This window comes from Danio rerio, chromosome 20, assembly GCF_052040795.2.
Source record: "Danio rerio strain M-AB ecotype USA chromosome 20, GRCz13ab, whole genome shotgun sequence".
Lineage (NCBI taxonomy): Eukaryota > Metazoa > Chordata > Actinopteri > Cypriniformes > Danionidae > Danio > Danio rerio.
The window spans coordinates 28269265-28287856 of record NC_141040.1 but is presented as its reverse complement, the minus strand read 5'-3'; positions in this window follow the sequence as shown (position 1 = coordinate 28287856).

Below are 18592 nucleotides of genomic sequence, written 5' to 3'. Positions count from 1 at the left end.
CTGTGAGATTTCTATTTTTTCTCACTCTCTCAATAAAAACTACAGAACACCCCAGAGGACTCTTGGAATACAAATTCTCCTCACTAAAGGATAAAGGGTTACATCACACAGCGGTAAGCAGGTGACAGAGCAAGCACACAGTTTCTTGTATACCTAATTGAAGTTTAGCTGGCTTTCTCACTGCATACCAAGAGATGCTTAACAACCAATGCTGTAATTCAATTTAACCAGGATGGAATTCAAATAATTGCTTACAGAGTTTTACGGGGCCATCTAATGTATATGTCAATGACTATTGAGTTTCCAGTGTTAATTTATTATTTTTAGCTTTTTATATAATAGAATGAATACACAGTATTCACTTATGCAAGCACTTAATTTAGCTAGCAATATTGCTAATAACCTTTTTATGATTACATAACAAAAAAGCAGCAGATTAGGAAATATGGAGGAATTAAGTCAAATCACATTGTCATTAAATATTAGTCATTGTTTGACACTATCTGGTCAATATTTTCTGATGTTCTTATTGGGGTCTGTGTAAATTCTTGGGCAGTAGCTTACCAAACAGCTTACCAAACACGAAAAAGGGTAAAAAGGTGGAGCTACACTGCAGCTGAACGCTGATTGGTTACAGAGAAACGTCACACACTGTGCATTGTCTTTCCACCACTTGAGAGGACAAGCCATAAGTGAAATAGAGGTCTCGTTGCGGTACAAGTCAATGTCTGCTTTCATCTAACAAGTATGCTGTGTTCTGCAGTCCACATGACTGTTTTTATTTCACCACAGTCTGGCAGTGCCTGCATACTGTTTTTTTCTTTGTCTGTCACCTTTTCTCCTTTTTTGTATCTTTTTAGAAAGAAACCGAAATTCTTCCACACATCCGATTTAAAACCCACTTTAGGTTCAATCATTTCCAGCTCTTTTTCTTCTCCTCTACTAGCAACGCACTCCATTTCCGCATTACTGGATCTGTAGTGACAACAGACTGCAAAGGATGATGGCCACACCTAGGCTAATGGGAATTGTAGTTCCCGCTACCTCCCATTCACTTCATTCGCCTGAGCAAACATTTCTCAGAAATATAGATTTATTGAGTCATGCGCCTACGGTAATATTGAAAAAAAATTACTATTACGGTATGACGGTATTTACAATATTATTACATCCCTAGTATATAATAACAAGCCATGGGTGACTTAAGCTCAAACAAACCTTGTCATTGTCTTGATGTACAGACACAAAACCAAGAAGAACAAACGTGTCCTGTTGTTGTTTTACAAGGACGTCTAAAGTACGAGTGGTTTTCGCTTTGTCCAGGGAGCTCGCGATCGCATCTATAGTTGATATAACAAACTTCTTGAGCTGATGATAATAACTTGTGTGTGATTATAGAAGTGTCTTTGACATCTGATACTTTCAGAAAAGGGACAAACGTGAGAGTGAAGCCTGACAAAACACAGGAGCAAATTGTTTCAGCAACCTGAATCATGAACAAACTGACATGTTTATCATTGCCTTTTAGACTATTATGAACTCGGAATGACAGAAATACTTTCTAACAGAGGTTACATGCTGGTGAAGGTAACAGACACCAATGAAAGGTTTGCACTGACTGTGGGCTATGTTGCATGTTGTTTTTGAACCCAAATACTAACTGTATGCTGTATGTAGTTTTTCTGTAATTAGTAACATATTGGAAACTGTAAGTGGCATATTAACCTGTTTATGCCAAACTCACCTTAAGCAATATTGCCAGTTTCACTGCCTTATCAACCCTTTCGCCAGGTTGTTCAGTTCTTTATGTTATTTGAGTTTTTGTCTATATGACTATGACAGTGAATTTGAAACTAGTGATGAGGAAAGCGAGGCTTCATAAAACACTGAAAAAGTCGAAGCAAATGTATCGAAGGTTCAAAACGTTTTGAAACCCAACTCTACAGGGACACCTACTGGTCATGTTTTATGTGTTGCCTTAAAACAGCTTCGGCAAAGAAACAATTATGCAAAATGAGGAATTATAGCCCACATTGTAGAGTTGAGATTTCTAGTGATTTAGTGAAGCAGTGACAGTTCCTAACTAGCATGCAGAGATAATGGTTTCATTTTTAGGGTGATACAGCTATAGACATTAGTTTCTAAATGCTTTGTTTTTGTAACATGTTTTGCTTTATCATTGGTCTGACATCCAAATTAACACTTTGAATAAATAGACCTTATTTTGGTCATAAATAATTATTGATATACAGTTGAAGTCAGAATTATTAGCCCCCTGTTTATTTTTTTCCCTAATTTCTGTTTAACGGAGAGAATTTTTTAAACTCATTTCTAAACATAATAGTTTGTTAGGTAGACTGTCAAAAAAAAAATTACAACCCTGTCAGTCAAATGCAGATTTGCAAGGTCTTGAAACGCTTCAAAAATGACTGATGCTTTGAATCGCTTTAGTCACGTGACCTGGGTGTTTCAAATCAGGTGCGTTCGACATGAAGCATGGCTGCAGCCAGTGATCAAAAACATTAGCCGAGAGCAGGCGGAGGTGGAGTTGAAAACGGAGCCGTCAAGCCGGACAGCTGGAAACTACGGGGCTCAAAGTTGCAGCAGTATGATGACCGATCGCATGGTGTCATCATTATTTATTTATAACAAAAAAATATTTACAGTATAAATAAAACAGAATATATTCTCTACAAACTAAAGTTCCTTTTTAAACATTAAGGGAATTATGAATAATTATGAATAAGGAGAAACACGAGGATTATAAAAACATACAAATGAATATGCCTATTAAATACAAGGCAATAAGCACACATTTTAGGAGTTTAAACATCCCTTTTTAGGCTAATACTTCTTGTTTAAATATGCTAAAAGGGCTTTACATTCATTTACATTTAGAGATATAAAACTTTGCAATATATATTAGTGTAAAACCTAAAACAAGGTGTTTTGATTAAGTCTAAAACAATGATTAAGATTATTTTGAATAATGAAAGAATTCAAAAAACACTCAAATACAAAAAAGATTAAACAAAAGGACATTCCTAAAATAAGTGAGCTACACTTTAAGTAGAAGTTTCCCAGAAAGAGCATAGTGGAGAGGTAAGCATGATCGAACACCCAATGAGGGGGGAAAGCATGCTCAGAGCCCGGCGGCTAATCAGCAGGACAGTCAGAAATAATAAATAACACCTGTTTATTCTAGTGATTGGGCTGGAGAGACCCTTCTTAAGAAGAACAGAAAGAGCAGCCTGGAAAGGAGAAAGATGTTTTTCCTGCCAGGCAGGCACACCGGCACACCGGCACACCGGCACACCCCTACCTTCACATGTGGTGCAATTTTAAAAAATAATTAAACATTTTTCTTACCTGTCTTCTTCTTTCCATAACAACAAACTTTACTACAAGCAGGTACATCAATGTCACTTTTAAAACTTCTGTATAAGTGGCTATACAGGAAAAAATATATATATTTTATAATCATATAAATCATTAAATGTTTAATAAAATAGTTCTTTAACTTAATTTGTTAAGAAAAAATGGTGGCAGGATCAATGATGATAATAGTTTTATTTAAAGTCTGTAAGACTTATGAGTTATATTTAGGTTATTTACTAAAATATATCATTTAAATCGTTCATGGAGCTGAATGCCGGAAATAGTCTGTATAAAAAAGGTCGAAAATAAACCTGTGCAAACAATTCAGCCTTTGTAACCAAATTATTTATTTAATTTTAGTCTTTTAATAAGCATGATTTGTACATGATAGAGAGGGTTTGAAAAGTGAATTGTTTGTTTTGAAACTTTTAAATCAGAAGTTGTCCAATAATAAATGCGAAACTCATGTGGTTGTTGTCATGCGGTGAACTCGGCGTATCATGTAATATTGGTGTCGTCATTGCAGTTCCAGCAGTCACTCTTCAGATGCTGCACTGGCTGAATCAGTCGTCTGATCTCAAAATGCGGCTGCAGTACTTTGATGCCACATGTGACAGTCACGTGGCATAAGCACAGCATCAATCCGGACCAAATTTCTAATCAGCATGTACTGCTTTAAGACAGATTTCGATCGATCTGCGCTGCATGAAGTCGAAAGCACCTATGACCTTTGTCACATGACCTGGGTGTTTCGGATCATGCTTCGGTGCAGTGTTAAAACACTTGCTCTTCAGAATCTTGACGCTTTGTAGAAACGTCAGTTTTACATCAGCCATCCCCATTTGAAACTGTTTAATATTAACATACACAAATAAATTTTAACTTATTTGTCAACACATCCACATCCTCATTTTTGAGATGGAAACATTCCTAATGCTCAGTAGAAAGTCAAGAAGTCAATTATAATTTTAACTTCTCCTTTATAGTTTTTTTTCCATTATTAAATAAACTCCCAAGGGAAATGTCACCAATAATCCTATATACTGTATTTATCTGCCACCCCTATACAGTGCAGCATATACTGCCATCAAAACCAACAGGTACATTTCAGACTCTGTTGCCAGGGGTCATATTGATGTCATTTCTTTTGATGATGTAAGCCGACCTTGCTGATCCTTTGTCAGCAAATGCCTGCAATCAAACACAATGTTAATCAAGCCCTCAAGATGGCCGTCTGTGTCGTAAGTACCTTGAGTATCGCAGCATGCAGACGTGTCTTGCTGTGACTTTTCCACCCGCTGCTCTGCTTCCCTGACTGAAGCGTCCTCTCCTGCTGAGCAGAAAGGCCTGACGAGGCTTACACGTCCTCTGTGTTTCTTTTCTTTCTGCCCACCCTTGAGCCTGGGGAAAGTAATTTTCATGCTCTGCTGTCTCAATCCAACCCCACTTCACTCCACAGTCACTGAGCATGTAGAGCTGCTCTGTCAGGGTCAGGGAGAGGAGCATCGCTGTCGTTGTCATTTCTTTTTGGGTGCCTGTAAAAATAAGGGGTGTTGCTAGACCCTCAAACTTTACAGATGAATTCATATCATACTGGTTTATGAAAATATTCAGGTTGATTTGGTAAGACAAGTTGCTCACATATTGAATCATTTGCAATGTTTTCCTGTATTGGATAAGTAATGCTATAAATAAAATAACACATATTCAACTGGATATATTTATGTATTCTATACTGAAGATTTATATCAATAACAGGTTCAAAGAAAGAGTATTAACGCATAGGGATGGCATTGTTATGGTATTGATGAAAGGTTAAAAGTCCTTTGTAAAGACTTAATGATACAACAAAGAGTCATAAAATGCTCAGAATTATCTTTTAAATGTTGCAGTAAATATATAATTTAATTAGGATGGTTACCATGCCTGTGTTTATACAAAAAAATGAAGTAACAGCATCTCTTGAATAACATAAAATGCTGTATTCACTGTGAAAAGGTCACCAAAGAAGACGGATTAGGGTAAATAAGAGTAAATAAAAAATAAAAACAACAATAGAGTGTCTTAAAACTCCCATGAAATTAAAATAGTTTTTTTTAATTTTTTTTTTATAATGTTAGTATTACTATTGTTAGTTTTTAAGATATCTATTAGATAGTCTGCTCTGAAACAGTGACAAAATCCACATTTAGAAGATATAAAAATTATAAATATGTAAAGTTTGTAGTTTGTCACTTCCACCTAAATAGATGAATGGTTTTATTCACGTCCTTCATACAACAGTTTCTCATGAAATCATAATCAAACATGCCTCGCCCCCTTTAAGATGCTTCAGATTTGCTTTTCATTTATATTCATTTATTTATCATTTTTAAACGGGAAAAGATTAAAAGATAATCGGGCCTGAATCAGCATGAATGCAGTTTTTCAGCAGGTTTCTGCTCTGCAGAACATAAAAACATACAGACACCCTTATTCATCAACACATGAGAACAGTACGAACAATCACCAAACATACAAAATGAAGAGAGACAGTCTACTATCTCAGTGGCAACAGCGGCAGTTGACCATCAGAACGATCAGTATTGGTATTGTTTTTAGATGTTGTGGGATCTCATTACAGGCCTTTGTGAAAACATAAAAGAAAGATCTCTGTCTATAACTGTTTTAACTGTTTTTAAAATCCAAACATTCATTTGTTACAGATCTGAATGATCAGTCCTTGTATTACTTTCTGGTACTCTGTAAAACCCAACAGAGAACTTTATCAAGTGTAATGTAGTTAACTCAAAATTTACTGAAAGTTAATTCTACTCATTTGAAAAGAGTTTTGAACTCGGTGTTGAGGGTAACGAGTTAATTTAAAAAAAACTTTTTTTACTCAAATGGTTTGTTGCATTTGGTTATGTCAAATGGTTCATGTTGCCTTAGCTTGTTGGGTTTTACAGTACACAGTTGGGTTCCCTTCATTTATTGGGTTTTACTGTGCTCAAATTGCTTCATTTACTCAAATGGATTAAGTTCACAGTACTCATTAGGATTAGTTTTTGAACCTAAATGGTTTGTTGCAATCAGTTTCCTCAAATGGTTTGAGTAACCTTAACTTTTTGTGTTTTACAGTGTAAAGCCTGGTTTATATTTCTGCGTCAAGTGACCAGCGTAACCAACAGCACATGCAACATGCGAAGCTGTGCATTTATATTTCTGCGCGCTGTCTCTGTTGGTCTGCATTAACACTTCCAAAACGCTAGTTGGCAGTGAGGTGTTAATGTGTCTCTGTGTCGAGTTTCTTCGCCTGTGTTTTGTTCTTTCTGAACGCTTCCTGGATGTACAAGTGGCTCAAACTTGCTCATTTTGAGGCAGGAACCGGCGGACGTGCAACAACTTTAACTATGAGGTAAACACAAATCAAAACTTTCCATCCGGAGCTCCTTCGCGGGACTCCACACTTGTAAACAATCGCTCCATTGGGCTCGCACCGCTCGCATGGCTCTGGGTCCCGCCCAGACTCATCAGCGCTATCAAGCCGACCAATCACAGAGCTTGCGCTACGCGTCATTGCGACGTGTAGTTAAATTTTTTGAGAGGTGCACGTCAGCGACGCCGACGGCCACGGCATAGGGCTATCCGTCAACGGCGTAGCATACGCGTGTGTTTGACGCAGAAGTATAAAGCCTGGTTTATACTTCTGCGTCAAGTGACCGGCGTAACCCACGGCGCATGCAAAACGTGTAGCTGTGCATTTATACTTCTGCGCGCTGTCTCTGTTGGTCTGCATTAACACTTCCGAAACGCTAGTTGGCAGTGAGGTGTAAATGTTCCTCTGTGTCGAGTTTCTTCCGTGCTGTTTTGCTTTTCCTGAACACTTCCAGGATGTACAAGTGGCTCAAACTCGCTCATTTTGAGGCAGGAACTGGCGGACGTGCAACAACTTTAACTATGAGGTAAACACAAAACAAAACTTCCCATCCGAAGCTCCTTCACGGGACTCCACACTTGTAAACAATCGCACCATTCACACTGTTCTCGGTCCCGCCCAGACTCGTCAGCGCTACCAAGCCGACCAATCACAGAGTTTGCGCTACGCGTCGTTGCGACATGTAGTTACACGGCCACGGCGAAGGGCTATGCGTCAGCGTCGTAGCATACGCCGGCGTTTGATGCAGAAGTATGAATCAGCCTTAAGTCAGCCTTTAAGAAAGCACAAAGGGCTGCTGCAGGTAACACTGTTTAAAAATTTATGGTACAGTTCAATACCTGTTTTCATAATTATGAAATGATAAAGCATTAGAGAGTGATAGAGAAAAACAATGATGTGTCCATCCAGAAAGTCTATTGTAGATCTTATAGGCCCTATTGTACAGTCTAGCTATTGGCTCCAAATTATCATTTGCTATGAGTGTCTAAACAGTCAAGGTGGACAAAATTATGGCATAAAGATAAGTTTTAGAAACAGAAAAAGAAACATTTGTCGTAATTTCCCCATAAACAAATAGCTTTTCATTCATTCATTCATTTTCTTGTCGGCTTAGTCCCGAATGAACCGTCAACTTATCCAGCAAGATTTTACGCAGCGGATGCCCTTCCAGCTGCAACCCATCTCTGGGAAAACAAATAGTGTTTGTTTCAACTTTTTATAGACTTTTTGAACATGCTTACAATAAGTAAGGTGAGTGTTCAGACTGATTCCCAAATATTGATATGTATTGATATGTAGATATTTGATTTGAGAAAGTGATGGGATTGGATATGGATATTTTTTTGCCTATTTGATGCAATTGAGCTCAACCACTCTCCCTGGCAGAGCAGTGACGAACAAAATGCTGTTAGCTGTTTTTTTAAACGGGAGAAGCTACACTATGTGCCACCCTCCCTTTCTGTTTCTGTTGAGATTACATCAAATATCAAATTAAAAATGCATATTTCAAAGCATGTCACGGGACCTTTAAAAACTCTTTTTGTGTGAGGAACTACTTTAGCCACTGAATCAAATCTCAAGCTGACCATTTTAACAGCTGAGCCCAAACTTATAGGTGATGGTAATATCTGATGAGTTAGGGATTTGATTGATTGATTGATTGATTGATTGATTGATTGTGTAGTATAGTTCGTTGTTGTGTGGGAAGAAGAAGACAGGGTCGGCGATATCAGGTAAGCAATATATTTTACTTTGCTTTTCCACAGCACTAGCAAACTGTGTGCGTGTGTGTGTGTGTGCTCCCTCCTCTCCCGACTGCTCCTCCCGTTCTCCTTAAGAAGGGAGTCTCTCCGGCCCAATCACTAGAAAGACAGGTGTTATTTATCATTTCTGATTGACCCGCTGATTAGCCGCCGGGCTCCTAGCATGCTCTCCCCCCTGATTGGGTGTTCGATCACGCTTACCTCTCCACATACCCCCACCGCCCGCCTCAGGCCGGGGAGCCGTCCGGCCTGCAGCCCTCCCCCCCCCCGCCCTCGAGAGGAAGTCGGCTACAGCCATTTGTACGCCCGGCCTGTGGATCACCTTGAACTTAAAAGGTTGTAAAGCTAGATACCAACGGGTGATCCGCGCATTGGTATCCTTCATGCGGTGAAGCCACTGGAGAGGAGCGTGATCTGAACAGAGAGCGAATTCCCTACCCAGGAGGTAATAGCGGAGAGTGAGAACGGCCCACCTGATCGCCAGGCACTCCTTCTCTATGGTGCTGTACTTAGCCTCACTCTTGCTGAGTTTGCGGCTAATGTACAGCACCGGCCGTTCCACTCCCGCCACCTCCTGCGAGAGAACCGCCCCCAGTCCCTGATCGGATGCGTCCGTCTGTAAAACAAAGGGGAGAGCAAAGTCAGGAGCGTGCAATAGCGGCCCCCCGCAAAGTATAGATTTTACCTTTGAGAAGGCCTGTTGGCACTGCTCCGACCATTGGACGGTATCCGGTCCCTCCTTTTTAGTGAGATCAGTCAATGAGCTGACAAGGGCCGAATAATTAGGGACAAAACGCCTATAATATCCTGCCAGCCCCAAAAACTGTCTCACCTCCTTTTTGGTGGTTCCTTCAGATACCTTACCTCCACTCGCCCAATTGCGCACTTCCGTGGGTTGGCCGTGAGCCCGGCCCGTCTCAGCGCCGACAATACCGCCCTCAAATGTTGCATATGCCGCTGCCAGTCATTACTGTAAATGATGATATCATCTAGATAAGCAGCGGCATATGCTGTGTGAGGGCCGAGTATTTTGTCCATCAGGCGCTGAAACGTCGCCGGTGCCCCGAACAGCCCGAACAGAAGCGTCACAAATTGGTGCAATCCAAACGGCGTAGTGAAGGCTGTTTTTTCGCGGGATATTGGAGATAAGGGGATCTGCCAATAGCCCTTCGTTAAATCCAATGTCGAGTAATATCGAGCAGCACCTAACCGGTCGAGCAACTCGTCAATACGCGGCATTGGATAAGCGTCAAATTTTGACACAGCATTCACCTTGCGATAATCCACACAGAACCGGACCGAGCCGTCCGTCTTAGGCACCAAGACAATCGGGCTGGCCCAGTCGCTGTGGGATTCTTCCACTACTCCCATTTTCAACATATTACTCAATTCTTCCTGAATCACTTTTTTCTTGTGTTCAGGTAGGCGATACGGCCGGGTCCTAACGACCACGCCCGGTTCGGTCTCGATATGGTGCTGAATCAGGTTAGTACGACCGGGCAGGGGCGAAAACACGTCAGAGTATTCACGTTGGAGGTGCCGGATGTCGAGGAGCTGGCTCGCTGAGAGATGATTGCCCCCGGTGACCAGAGCGCTCGGCCGTTCACGGCCGGAGCTCTCCGGCCCCAGGTCATCCTCGTTAGTAACAAGCGTAGCCAGCGCCACGTCCTCCGGCTCCCTCCACTGCTTAAGCAGATTAATGTGATAAATCTGACGCGAGTCAGCCCTGTCCGAACGAACCACCTCGTAATCGAGATCACTGACTCGTCGTGTGACCACAAACGGCCCTTGCCACTTGGCGAGTAATTTAGAGCTGGAAGTGGGTAGCAGTACAAGTACTTTATCTCCCTGTGAAAATTTACGGAGTTTAGTGCCCTTATCATATCGCCGGCGTTGGTCATCCTGAGCCTTAAGCAAATTCTCTGTAGAGAGCCGACCCAGTGTGTGGAGTTTTGCTCTAAGGTCCAGGATATATTGAATTTCATTCTTACTATTAGAAGGCTCGTCCTCCCAAGCCTCTCTAACAACATCCAAAACCCCTCTGGGCTGTCTGCCGTAGAGAAGCTCGAAGGGGGAAAACCCCGTGGAGGCTTGGGGAACCTCCCGCACAGCGAATAATAAGGGCTCCAACCACTTATCCCAATTTTTCGCGTCCTCGTGAACGAATTTACGGATCATTGATTTAAGCGTGCGATTAAATCTTTCCACCAGCCCGTCTGTTTGTGGGTGATAGACGCTGGTGCGAATAGATTTAATGCCCAATAATCCGTAAAGCTCGCGCATCGTGCGTGACATGAACGCGGTGCCTTGATCAGTGAGAATCTCCTTGGGGATTCCCACACGGGAGATGAGGCGAAACAGCGCCTCCGCAACGCTCTTTGCTGAGATGTTACGGAGCGCGACTGCTTCCGGGTAGCGGGTTGCATAATCCACCAGAACTAATGCAAACCGATGCCCGCGTGCAGATCGCTCTAATGGCCCGATGAGATCCATACCAATTCTCTCGAAGGGGATCTCCATAATTGGTAAAGGGCGCAACGGCGCTTTTGGGGTGGCCGGCGGATTTACCAGCTGACATTCACTGCACGCCGCGCACCATCTGCTGACGTCACCGTGAATGCCCGGCCAAAAGAATCGGGTCATGAGGCGATTTAGTGTGGCCGCCTGACCTAAATGTCCGGCCATAGGATTAGAATGAGCCGCCTGAAAAAGCATTTCCCGGCGGCTCTTTGGTACTAATAACTGGGTTGTATCTTCTTTTGTCTGAGCGTCTTGGGTCACTCGATACACCCTATCATTAATAACCGCAAAATACGGATAGGAGAGGGGTCTATCAGGCTGGAGGATTTTCCCATCAATAACCTGCACTCTTTCGAGTGCATGTTTTAGCGTGTCATCACGCGACTGCTCCAGGGGAAAGTCTTTACACCGGGAAATTCCCAGCCCTTCCCCTGAGTCAGCGCGTGACGTCACCGCCTGGGATTCCCCCAGCTGAGCGACACGTCCCCTATCCGGCGATTTCTTCTTCCAAGAAGCACCCGCACATAAGACTCCCAATAATCTATTAAATCCAGGCCAATTAGTTCCCAGAATTAGCGGGTGTTTGAGGTGCGGGTTAACTGCTACCTCTACTCTATGTTTTTTCCCCCGAAATTGAATGTCTATTGCCGTCAGCGGGTAGTGAATTATATCCCCGTGCACACACCTTACCCTTACCGTGCGGCTCATATCCAATGCCGGGTCTTGAAGCAGGCTTTGGTGGATGGAAGTCTGGTTACACCCCGAATCCACCAAAGCTTGATATGTACCCCCTTTTATACTCACTGGTACCCGGTATAGCCCGTTGCGACCGGGGGCGACGATTGGCGTGGCGGGGACGCGAATCAGCGCACTCGCCTCCTTCACGGAGCAGATTTTTGGTGCGCTATCCTCGTGCCCGCGACGCAAATGCATCGGCCCAGACCTTCCTACTATACCCCCGGGGCCAGCAGGAGCAACCGATTGAACCGGAGAGAATCCTGGCAGTGTCTGGGCAACCGCCAGGGGTCGTTGCTCCACCCCTCTGCCCGAATGAGGCCCCGCCCCTCTTGGGACATTTGGCAGATCCGCCATTGCGCACCGCCGTCTGGGTGCAGGTGTGGGCGGTCTCCGCAGTCTGGGCCTGGGAACAGGAAGAGAGAGAGAGAGAGGGGGAGAAGAGAGAGAGGTTATTTCGCCAACCCTGGACCTCGCCACCAGGTGATCCTCCGCCAGTCGGATGGCCGTCTCCAGATCATCAGGCCGGTGGCACTGGACCCACTCCGATGTTCGGGAGGGGAGGCGGGTGATGAATTGCTCCAGCACCACGGCATCCACCAGTTGGGCGGTGGTTCGGCCATCCTGTATCAGCCATCTGCGGCAGGCGTCACGGAGCTGCTGGGCGAACGCAAAGGGCCGGCCGCCTTCAGCCAAAACCAGCGATCGGAAGAGCTGACGTTGCTCCTCCGGGTTGCGGCCGGCCCGCTGGAGAATAGCTCGCTTCAGATGAGCGTATTCCAGGAGATTCTGGGCCGGTAGCTGCTGTGCGGCGATCTGGGCTTCGCCCGAGAGCAGCGGGATGACTCGTACCGGCCACTCAGCCCGCGGCCAGCCACACGCCTCAGCCATCTTTTCAAAAAGATCCAGGAACACTTCCGGATCATCCTCCGGCACCATTTTCTGTAAGGTGATGGGAGGGTGGGCGGCAGATGTCGGAGCAGGCCGGATCCCCTGGGACAGCAGACTCCGGATTTGCTCGCGGTCCTCCCGCTGGGCCTCCATGAGGACTTGGAAATGTTGTTCCTGGATGTTCTTCAGTTCCACCAGCGTCTCATGTTGTTGTTGGTGGAGGACCGAGAGGGCCTGGATAGCTTCCGCAAATGGCATTCTTGACGGAGTGGTCATTCTGGCAGTGAGGCTCTTCTCCTTCCCCGGATTTCGGCACCACTGTAGTATAGTTCGTTGTTGTGTGGGAAGAAGAAGACAGGGTCGGCGATATCAGGTAAGCAATATATTTTATTTTGCTTTTCCACAGCACTAGCAAACTGTGTGCGTGTGTGTGTGTGTGCTCTCTCCTCTCCCGACTGCTCCTCCCGTTCTCCTTAAGAAGGGAGTCTCTCCGGCCCAATCACTAGAAAGACAGGTGTTATTTATCATTTCTGATTGACCCGCTGATTAGCCGCCGGGCTCCTAGCATGCTCTCCCCCCTGATTGGGTGTTCGATCACGCTTACCTCTCCACAGATTGATTCACTAATAAATAAATTAATTAATTCAAAATATATTTTATTTAAAACTTTAAAATAAAATAATTATTAACCATTCAAATAATCAACAATTTAATGATTAAAATGTTTATCATAAAAGGCTGTATGCCATGATTTGATGTTTGTATTGTTCTATTTCATTGCTGTTCTTTGAAACTTCTTTACCTCAAACTATTTTAAAATGTATATTGTAATTGAAATAGTATTGAAGTTATCATTGCATGTTTCTAAACAAACAGATGCTCTGCTGAGTATTTCAAAAGTATCAAAAATATATAATCATTCCAAAAATTGGAATCTGCAAGATTTGAACACTCTTGAAAGTCTTTTTGCTCCCTAAAGGCTGCATCTGTTTGATCAGAAATACATCTGTTATACTTTTTTTTTTTTTTTTGTAAGGAAGAGCTGAGTTCAGGTAAGCTCTGTGTTCCTGAACTACGGTTCACTGGAGACTGTGATATGCTCTTGTTACCCATATCTCACCTCTTAATGTGCTGAGCTCGGTACTCAGAAACAGATGGGTAAAAGACTGCAACCTGTTCTCCCTCTGCAGGGAAACCTTGACAATTTTATGACAACACTAAATGAGAAAAAGGGCCTTGGACTCAATATAAACCCTCAGGTCAGGTTAGTGTAGAGCAGAGGTAGTGGCACATGAAAAATCAGATCACATCTATATTTGCTCGTGGTTTGTGTTTGAAGTTATTCAGGTCATGTGTTTTACAGCTTGAAAACCCATTAAGGATTAATGTAGAGGCTAATTCAGCTAAAGGCTGTTCGAAAATGCAGCAATGAGATATTGACATTGCTATAGTCAACTTTATTGAGTTTTAATATCTGAGATCATTGAGAAAATTCCTAACTTTGCAGTAAAATATCAGGATCAGGGAGTTTTTGCAATATGCCATCTATTTAATTAATTTATCCTGTTGTTCTGTTCAACATGCTACTAATTTATGCTATTTTAAAGATTTTGAATATTGCATTAGAGGTCTCCAACATCTCCAAGGTCAAATCATTGATTAAATGCTTGATTGAAATCTAATTGGTTGATAAGATAGAATGCAATATGAATCATTTACATAGGGAAGAAGCTTTGGTGCAATACAGTGGTTGTTCTAACTTGATTTCCCCAAGTAATGCCTTATTCACACTATCAGTGACTTTGTAGCTGCCTGTCACTCTGGGTGGCTAAATTATGGAAAAATTATGGCATGAAGATAAGATTCAGAATCAGAACAAGACAAATTTGTCCTAATTTCCGCCTATACAAATAGCTTTTGTTTCAGCTTTTTATAGACATTTTGAACATGCTTACAATAACTAAGGTGAGTGTTCAGACTGATTCCCAAATGTTGATATGTAGATATAATAGAAAGTTTTTGATTTGAGAAAGTGATGGGATTAGATATGGATATTTTGGTAACGCTTTCTTTTACAACTCGCAAAGTACCGCGTAAGTGCAGTGAAATTACAGTGTACTTTTCTGTACGTACTGTGTAAGTATAATGAACGTATATGTAGGTATAAGGAAACAAACCGTAATGCTTGGGTAATAAGGGGGTAACAACCAGATGCTCATCATGAAAATTACCGCGTAAGTACAGTGAAATAACGGTGTACTTTTCTGTACGTATAGTGTAAGTATAAATAACGTTCACGTAGGTATAAAGGAACAAACTGTAATGCTTGGGTAATAAGGGGGTAACAACCAGATATTGAGCATGAAAAGTACCGCGTAAGTACAGTGAAATAACATTGTACTTTTCTTTAAATTGCAAAAGAACAAACCATAATGTATGCTTAATAAGGGAATAACAATAAGATATTCATCACGCAAAGAACCTGGTAAGTATATTATGGTTATGATGTACTTTTCTTTAAGTATTGTATACATATAAAGAATTATGCAAGGATGGTGATAACCTATTGCTATCTGCAAATGTACTGTACATGCACCTGCGTGAGTACATTAGTACTCTTATTGTCACCGACTCGGTCCCAGTCATTCCCCTCGCTGGCCAGCAGAGGTCATCATCACCGGACTATTGACATTACATCATCCACTTACACTGATTGCAGACACACCTGACACGCATCCAGCAATCACCTTCCACACACATATAAGCAGCACTTACACGCTGCTTCATTGCGAAGTCATGTTTTGCCCCGGCTAACACTACTGAGCGTTCTCATCCTTGTCTGCCTTCCCGTTGTGATCCTGCTTCATTTACTGACCCAGTCTTGCCTGTCGCCTGCCTTGTACTTCAGCCTGAATCCTGACTTTGATCCTAGCTGCCTGCCTTTGAACTCTAGCCTGCTTACCGACTCTGATACTAGCCGCCTGCCTCTGACCCATGCCTGCTAAGTCATCCTGTGTTTACCTGCCGCCAGCCAAACGACTACATACTACTGTGTTTGATGTGAGTTTGCGCACGCACAACATCTGTGTGCTATTGTTTATTAAACTGTGTTTAATAAAAATACTGCAAATGGATCCCTCTGTGTCAGCCACTTCGTTACAAAAGACTTTGCCAGACATGGATCCCGCAGCCCTACAGGTCCTTTTTAACAAACTCACAACTCAGGCTCAAGTTCTAGCGACCCACCAGCAACAGCTTGCTCATCTTTGCTCATCAACCTTCGGTAACCTTTACTTCTCATCATACCAGTCCCCGCCAGACATTCCCTGACAAATTTTAAGGTAACCCTTCCAAATGTAAAGGTTTTCTGCTTCAATGCAAGCTGTTTGTCGCCCAACAACCCCATATGTTTTCTGATGAGAATAGCAAGATCGCCTTCGTTTGCTTGTTGCTCTCCGGAAAAGCCCTGGAGTGGGCTACTGCAGTCTGGCCTGATAACACCCCCACCTTTCCAACTTTTAAAGAGTTTCTCCAGCGATTTTGTGTGGTGTTCGATCACCCTGAGGGAGGTCGAAATGCAGGCGAAGAATTATTATCTATCCAGCAAAATTATCAACCAACGGCGGAATTCGCTCTGCATTTTTGCACTTTGGCTGCACAAACTGGCTGGGCTGACGATCCTCTTAAAACTCTCTACCGCAAAGCATTGAACCCTGAATTGCAGACTGAATTAGCATGCAGAGATGATGGCAAATCTCTCGATCAGCTCATTAAGCTTTTGATGAGGCTGGATAATCTGCTTCGCACCCGCAAACACTCACCGGTCACCCTCTCCTGTCCCAGTCAGGAATCCACACCAGCTCCTTCAAGTTCAGGTGAACCCATACAACTGGGTCGAGCCCATTTGTCCCCGAAAGAGCGTGAAAAACGCATCAAGAATAACCTCTGCCTGTATTGCTGTCTTGGGGGTCATACGAAGCTCAAATGTCCCAATAAACCTCCATCCAAACTGAATCGGTGAGTGTAACCTCCATTCTTGCCATCAATAAGAGCGCTATGGTTGTTCCCATTGTGGTGTGTTGCAGGAACACCAATATTGACACTGTCGCCTTAGTAGACTCAGGAGCCGCTGGCAACTTCATGGTTGAGGCTTTTGCTCGCAGTCATAACATCCCACTAACCTCTTGTAATTTTCCCCTGGCAGTCACGGCAGTAGACGGACACCCCCTAGGGGATGGAAAAATCACTTGCCATACTATTCCCCTATCACTTCAGACTGGCTCACTTCACAAGGAGAAGTTGGACCTGCTAATTACCAAATCTCCGCAAAATCCCATTATTCTCGGCTTACCATGGTTACAGGCGCACAACCCCTTTATTTCCTGGAGAACCGGTGAGATCATAAGTGATTCATGTGTTAAAAATTTTCTATGTTCTATCGTCCCTGTTCAGCTCAACAATGTGACAACCAGTCCTGAAATCTCTGAAATCTCCATGTATCCTGATGAGTATAAAGATTTGGCCGAAGCTGTCAGCAAGTAGAAGGCCACCACACTCCCACCTCACCGTGAGTACGATTGTGCAATAGATTTGCTACCTGGTACAACGCCCCCTCGTGGGAGAATCTTCCCTTTGTCCCAAAAGGAAACTGAAACCATGAATGCCTACATTAAGGAGGAGCTGGAGAAGGGGTTCATTCGCCCGTCCACATCACCTGCATCCGCCGGCTTCTTCTTCGTTGAGAAGATGGTACTCTCCGCCCATGCATCGATTGCACAGGTTTGAATGACATTACAGTGAAATACAGATATCCTTTGCCTCTAGTCCCAGCTGCCCTGAAGCAATAACGCTAAGCCAAGTATTTCACCAAGCTTGATCTTCGCAGTGCTTACAACCTCATACGCATAAGGCAGGGCGACGAGTGGAAGACCGGGTTCTCAACGACCACTGGGCACTACGAATACCGGGTGATGCCCTTCGACCTGGCAAACAGTTCCTCTGTATTTCAATCATTCATCAACGAGGTATTTCGGGACATGTTGAATCAATGGGTCATTAAATATATTGATGACATTCTTGTATACTCAGAGATGCTCGAAGATCACCATAACCATGTATGAGCTGTCCTCCAGAGGCTAATCAAGAACCAGCTGTACGCTAAGTTATCCAAATGCGAGTTTCACCAGATGTGCACTTCCTTCCTGGGGTACATAATTAGCGCAGACGTTATGGATGAGAGCAAGGTAAATGCTGTGTAAAATTGGCCCAGACCCAAAACTGTAAAAGAGATGCAACGCTTTCTGGGATTTGCGAATTTCTACAGGAGATTCATTTGTAATTTCAGTTCAGTAGCTGCACCACTTACTTCCCTGGTTTAAATCAACTAATCTAAAACTCAAGTGGAACTCAGATGCAGAAGGAGCATTCACCCTCCTGAAAACCCGATTCTCCTCGGCACCAATTCTCTGTCACCCTGATCCTAAACTCCCCTTCACCCTGGAAATTGATGCTTCCAATACAGGCATTGGCGCTGTACTATCTCAGAAACAAGCCACAACAAACAAGCTCCATCCTTGTGCGTTCTTTTCCAGAAAGTTAAACTCAGCTGAAAGAAATTATGACTTGGGCAACAGAGAACTTTTGGCCATGAAATCAGCGATGGAGGAATGGAGGGACTGGCTAGAAGGAGCATTACAACCTTTCTCTGTCATAACAGACCATAAAAACCTCGAATACATCCATTCAGTTAAGAGACTAAACCCCCGAAAAGCAAGATGGGTTCTATTCTTTACTCGATTCCGTTTCACTGTGACATACATTCCCGGACCCAAAAACATCAAAGCAGACACACTTTCCCGTCTATCTGATGAGGATCCCAAGATCGAAG